We start from the raw sequence: 6,859 nt of genomic DNA on the forward strand, positions 1-6,859 counted from the left end.
GGGGTGTTGGTTGACAGCCAGCTGAACATGAGCCAGCAGTGTGCCCAGGTGGCCAAGAAGGCCAATGGCATCCTGGCTTGTACCAGAACTAGTGTGGCCAGCAGGAGCAGGGAAGTGATAGTGCCCCTGTACTTGGCACTGGTGAGGCCGCAAAAAAAAAGCCCTGGCTGGAGCCGCCTGCATGCCCAGGAGAGGTCCCAGCCTTCCTCACCCACCTTTGAAAAGGTTTTGCTCCTCCAGGGTAGCACTGGAAAGGGCTAAGAGCAGCTGAGGGAACTGGGGTTGTTTAGCCTGGAGAAAAGGAGGCTGAGGGAGACCTTATCGCTGAAAGGAGGTTGTAGCGAGGTGGTTGTTGGTCTCTTTTCCCAAGTAACAAGTGATAAGACCAGAGGAAATGGCTTCAAGTTGTGCCAGGGGAGGTTTAGATGGGATATTAGGAAAAATTTTTTCACCGAAAGGGTTGTCAAGCATTGGACCAGGCTGCCCAGGGAAGTGGTTGAGTCACCATCCCTGGAGGTATTTAAAAGATGTGTAGATGTGGTGCTTAGGGACATGGTTTAGTGGTGGACTTGGCAGTGCTAGGTTAATTGTTGGACTCAATGATCTTAGAGGTCTTTTCCAACCTAAATGATTCTATGATTCTAAAAGTCCAGGTTAGACTGGACACAAGTGTCCAAAAGAGACACAACAGATATCAATATATTTAGAGACTTCCCAGATAAATTGTTTTTTAAAAATCCATTTGGACAATGTTCTTGTTTTTATTGGGTATTGATATGTAATAGTCATCAGAAAAAGTAAATGAACACATTTCAGCAGTTACAGAACCTTCACCTGTCTGTCTTTTGGGGTTTAAGTGATATAAAAATTGCATGGGCTGTCTTCAACATTCCAGTGAACCTCCTCCACTTATGCAGTCACTGCATTAGAGGTGTTTTAACACATACTTTAAATGGCAGTATTCCTTTCTGTAATATTGTCCGTCCCATTAAGCTTAACTCTATTGTCAAAGCTTCCAGTACAAAGATAACTTAGCATTTTATAGAACACAAGGCAGTACAGGTAGTCAGGTTAAATGCAGTTACAAACCTAGGATTGTAGGCATGCTGTCTCAGCCTGACATGAAGTCTTCACATACTCCATCACCAGCCCTCTGCAGAAAAGGAAAAGGAAGCAGGAAAAATAAAAGGAGAACTTCAACCTGCTTTATCAAAGTATTACACTCTTCCCCCCTTCCTGCCTCTTGCTTAGTACCAGACAGTCACACTGCTGCTTTTGCCCTCAGACAATCCCACTGAGGGCCCCGAGGCTCAAGATTTTTCCGAGAGGAAGATAAGAAAGAAGAAAAGTAAAACAGACGAAGTAACTCCTCAATCTCTGAATCATCAGCTAGAGATTTCAATAAATTGACAAATTATTTTACTGTCTTGAAAGTTGAGTCTTTTAGTGATACTTATCTCTGTCATCACCCTTATTCCTTTGCATATTTTTATTTGTTTAATTAGTGTAAAAGGCATTAATATTTCTTCTCCTACTTAGAGAGAAAGCACGAAGGTATAAAACTTTATTTAGACATTCATGTTTCTTTAGAGATTTTTTTAAATGAGAAATAAAAAGCCAAATATAATATTAAATTTCAAATCAAGAAACTTCTCATGTTGCATTGATGGTGATCCTATGCAAATTATTTGGAAGTTTATGAGTTTTTTTTTAAAATTAGGTGCACTAACTAAACATGAAATTTCTGCTTGTCAATAGCAAACTAGAAGACCCACTCAACAGATTATCCCCTTATGTGAAACACCATTTTGCTGTCCTTAATGTGATGCATGTTTTACAATTAAGCAATAAAACATGGCTTCCCCATCAGACAGTGAACGATGAGAGAAGCAAGCTATCCCAAAGAAGACTTTAGGTTAAAAGCTACCTGATCTGTGCCACAGTCTGCCATTAGCAACGCTTATCATAAACAAGGTTAGAAGGAGAAGAGGAAAGTACTCCTACCTTGTAGGAGGTTCTGGAAGAGGAGAGTGCAAAGTCCTAGATACTTCCCTTCTAAGGTATTGGCTCCTCCTAAACTTTGAAAGACCAGACCTGTCAAAAAAAACTAAATTGTATGTATCTTGAAAGCTTTACTGTGTTTAAGTTCATATAATGCTGAATATCTTTAAGTTCTTTACCATATTTACAGATACTTTTTAACAAGTATAATGATCCCAATCTACCTACAAATGTTGTCATTTATCTAAGTGTAATGTAAAATTAAGGATATGGGGTTTTTTTAAAGGCAATTGTATCAATGAAAGTAGGTTTCATTGAAAACTACATCAAGATCAATGATTTTGTTGCCAGTACTCCAAAAGCAAAATTAGTAAGAAAAAGCAAAAATAAAGTTCAGGAATTTAAAGAAATGGGAGAAAATAATAGAAATAAAGTTCTTGATAGAAATAAATTCATTAATTGAGAAGCTTGTTGTTATGCATCACAATACTTGTTTTTTGAAGGTGAAAATAATTATACAGTAATTTTGATAATGGATAGTCATGTGGAAAATACTTAGCAAATGCCTCCTCTAGGTTTTCTTTGGTTGGAATGTCCCCCAAAAGCTCCATAAAGAGGGAACACAGGGAAGACAAACAGTAATTAGGAAAGAAAAAGAGGAGGATGATCCTAGACAGCCAATCACACTTAATAACACATATACTCCTTTTGACGGTTCTCATTCACACTTTTGAAGAAATTCATGTACTTTTTACAAGATGACTAAGTTGTCCTGACATACTATTGATTGGATGTACTGAACATCTATAGAAAATGTTTCAGTCACCTTGAATACCAGTACTTGAGCAATGGTGCCTGACCACTACGCTATGTGTGTGAAAACCATCTCTCAGGGCAAAAGCAATGCCAGCTTTTCCTTTTAAAACTTTTTTAATCTTTCACATTGAATAGCAATATTATACCTAAAACACTTGCAACAACATAACACAAAAATAGCAAATCCAAGTATTTAAAAATGAGTAAATGTTAACATTAAAGTAGAGCATGCAACTGCAGTTAACCCTTATGTGTACTGAGTCTAATGCACTCCTTAATTATGCTATTGTAGGCTTTAACAAAATATCATATAAAATTCCCTTTGGAAAAATTGAAGTGGGCAAACAAAGTTCTATTGCAAGAATTTGCATTAATACACACATGAGGCATCTGAAATGAAAAACCATTTAGATCAACGGTGTCCTCTTGTGACGTTTGGGCTGACAAAATTAGCTGCAGCTCTCCACATGGGCTGACACCAGAGATTGACTGCTCTTAACATCAGAGGAACGTAAGAGGATCAGGAAATTAGGCCTCCATTTTAAAGAAGTCTGAAGGAGACCATGGTCACATAGCCATCCTTACCTCCTCCCACCTTCTTTTATTACTCTTTCCAGCCTGCCCGGGTGAGGGTGTCGTGCCACCTCACCACCCCAGACACACACCCCCCACAGGCTGCTGGTTCATGACTTTGCCCTTTCCCATGCCTCATCAAGCAAGGGCACACCAGCTGGGAAGTATCCAGCTCTCCTCCTTCTTTTCCCCTCACTCTAATACACTAGATATAACTACTTAGTGCAAGAAAATAAGAGCACTACCTTTGATATTACTGCAAGTATTTTTGATTAATGACAAACCAAGCTTCCCAGGGTTTGGCACCGTAACCATACATTTATGCTCAACAGTGTTCAGCTGTGAGGTGCTGGGAACCAAGCAAGAGGTGATGGCTGGAGACAGAAGTACACCAGTGTTGCACCTTGGGCTTCTCTATCTACCCCAAATTCATCCCAAAAATTCTCTACTGGCATTTTAATACCAGCTGTTATCATCATACTTGCTATATTTCAGTGTGCAAGATAAAACATGCTAACATCTGAAAAAGTTGGCTCTGATGGAGCTTTGTTTGACCATATGGCACTGCCTCAGGGATGAATTCATTACCAATGTGCCTCCAGAAATTCCCTAAAACTTAATTTTCTATCATACTCCACATTTGCTAAGTCACTGAAAAAGAACGAGTAACATCTTCGTGCAAGTATTGGGTTATTAGTAATAAAATTGCAAATATTCACATATTCTTGATTTACCAGACAGTCTCAATTAGGTTGTCTTCTGCTTAAGAAAAACCTCTTCTGCTAATGTCTTCTCTAGCCATCTGTCCCCAAAATATTTTGTTTGCTTTCTGATGATAGAGTAGCCTAATAGTTGCCTTTTCTGCAAAGTTCCAAGTTTGCATAGCATGCTGAGAATGACGTGGAATGAAAATCTGACCTAACAGGTCTATTTTTAAGCAAGAATCAAATGGCAGGCTAAATCCACTGATGAAGGCAGTTGACTTTTGCTTGCTTGTTTTGCTAAAGATAATGGCTACAGAATCTGAGACTTTAGTAAGTATTTAATATAGCTAATAAACTACAGTTGATGTGTTCCCTGTCTACTGGATAGAAAAATTTTGTATACTGTGGAAATAGCATTTGTGTTTTTCTTGGCCCATCTGAGGTCCCAGTTTTCATGCACTCCTCTTCTAGTTAACCTTACTGATCATGGCTCCTCTTTGAAAGCCTGGACTATTTACAGAGCTCTTTACTGCTACAATTTCTAGATCTCTTTCTGTCTTCACATGTTGTGAAAATAGTCTTTATTTCCTGGTGTGCTCTTCAGAATTGAAACACAGTGGGATGAAAACATACACAATGTAAGTATTAAATTGGCTATAGTTTTGTAAGCACAGAACTGGTAAAATCATTGAAGGAAGTTTGTCAGATGATAATGTCCTTTTCTAATTATTTTGCATTTTCAACCTTTAAACTAGAGTTGTCTACTGATTTCATGGCTCAATAAATAGAAATAAATTTTATGCAGTGTGATAACAGGGGTGCATTTTTTTATTTATGACATGCAATTCTAGCTGCTTTTTCACTGTAATTCATCGTAGCACATTTGTTTTACACAGTAATATTTTATTCAAAAAAATATTTAATAACTCTTGGCCCCTCCCTGACATGTCCTTTCATCTTTACATACCTTACCTTCACAAAACAAAACAGAAAATGAATGCATTAACATTAGAAAACCTGATCTGCCTAAAATTACAGGGGTTTGTGCTTAGGTAGGTGGTTTGTTAAGGGAAATTTTAATTTATTTCTGACCTCTGATCCCCTCTCTAAATGTACCTTCCAGAATAAATCTCTGAATACTAGCTTTCCTATTTCTTACCATTGTGCTTCCTCAGATATTCACCACTTGTTTAACCGTAGCGTCATACATCTCTGCTGAGCAGCAGAGAGCCTCTATAGCCAGGTCAAAAGTATGCAGTTCAAGCTCTTTTACTGCTGCAGCTTTGTACTTAATGTGCCTCCTGGAGGCTAAGTTTTGTTAGCTGCAGTTAGAACAAAAGGCATGATGTTGTCCCTCGCAAAACTACAGCCCCAGCTCTGTTGGGCTGGTAGGAGTAACATTCACATTACATCTGAACACAGGTATTTGAAATATTAGTAGAGACATACCAGAGTGTTAGGCTAATGTAACCTGAAGAAGACTTCTCTGAGGGCCTTCTGCTCTTCCACTCGAAAGTTTTAAGATAATAAAATTATCATAGGGCAAATCATGTCCCCAATTCTTTTTAATAACCTGGTAAATCACCAGAATTCAATGAAATCAATATACTGCTCTCTTGTTGACAGCAAGTACCTTCTGACTTTCTAGACTTAAATAAAAATAAAAATTGAATTTTTGTATTGTACATGACCCTAAACGTTGTTATGAATTCTGACTCTTTACTTCATTCTCAATTCAGACTTGATCCAAATTTATTTGTTGCCTAAGGCTGAGTGGAGGCCTCTGTGCCTCCAGTGTGTTTATTTTCTCTGCAATTGAAATAAAATGTAAGCACAAATTTACAGACTTTTTTCCTTTTTAGTTATTTACTACACCTTATAGTACAGGCATTTGTGCATGCAATACACTGGTAGGCTGTGTATTGTACTCTTAGTCTAGAACAGAAATTCACAACACAAGAAGAGGTGAAGGCCTTCCACAATTAACTTCCAAGGCACCTAATGAGTTTCTTCAAGTCCAAAGCAGTGCAAAGAATCTGAGTTCGTAAGGAGACGAGTTCTGCCTGACACGATATAGAATGAGTGCCTTTGAAGCTGGTGCTCAAGAGCAAGAATGATGACGAGGTATATTTGAAGGAGGTTATTCAAATGATGGACAAGGCAGGTGAAAACAAATAGTAAAAAATGTTCTGCACTCCTGTGACATCAGTCCTGTGTCTTGACTGTGTCCTATTCTTCCACGTCATGCACACTTAGACTATTAATTATCTTTGTGTATCATAATGGCACTCAGTGGGTCCAACTGGTCTAAAGAAAAGGAAGTTTAAAAGTGAAGATGAAACCTGTGTGCATTTGAGGATGGAGAGTGAGAATAAGGCACTTTTTTCCTCCTTGGAAACCTGAAAGTCACTCGAATATGATGAACATACCTTCCATTTTCTAAAGATTTTTTCTTCTTCAGGTCCCCTTCCCTCAAATGTGTTGCTAAGCCTTTTCCCCTCCCATTATTATGCACCAGGGACCCAAATGACTCTCACTGGAGCTGTCAAACTGCTAATTGCAGAGCGTTTGTGTTTTCACCAGTCCTTCTGCACACAGATTAATTAAATCCTCAGTTCCTGAGTCCAAATTCACCCTTTCTATAGTAGGCTTGAGCTTTTGTTTGGTTCCCTGGAAGCAAACAAATTTTCTCAGTTTATAGCATTAAGAATATGATTCTGCTTTTGGGCATTGCTATTTAACCGCTACTTAATAGATCCAAATGT

Source organism: Pygoscelis adeliae, unplaced genomic scaffold, assembly GCF_000699105.1.
Source record: "Pygoscelis adeliae isolate BGI_AS28 unplaced genomic scaffold, ASM69910v1 Scaffold42, whole genome shotgun sequence".
NCBI lineage: Eukaryota > Metazoa > Chordata > Aves > Sphenisciformes > Spheniscidae > Pygoscelis > Pygoscelis adeliae.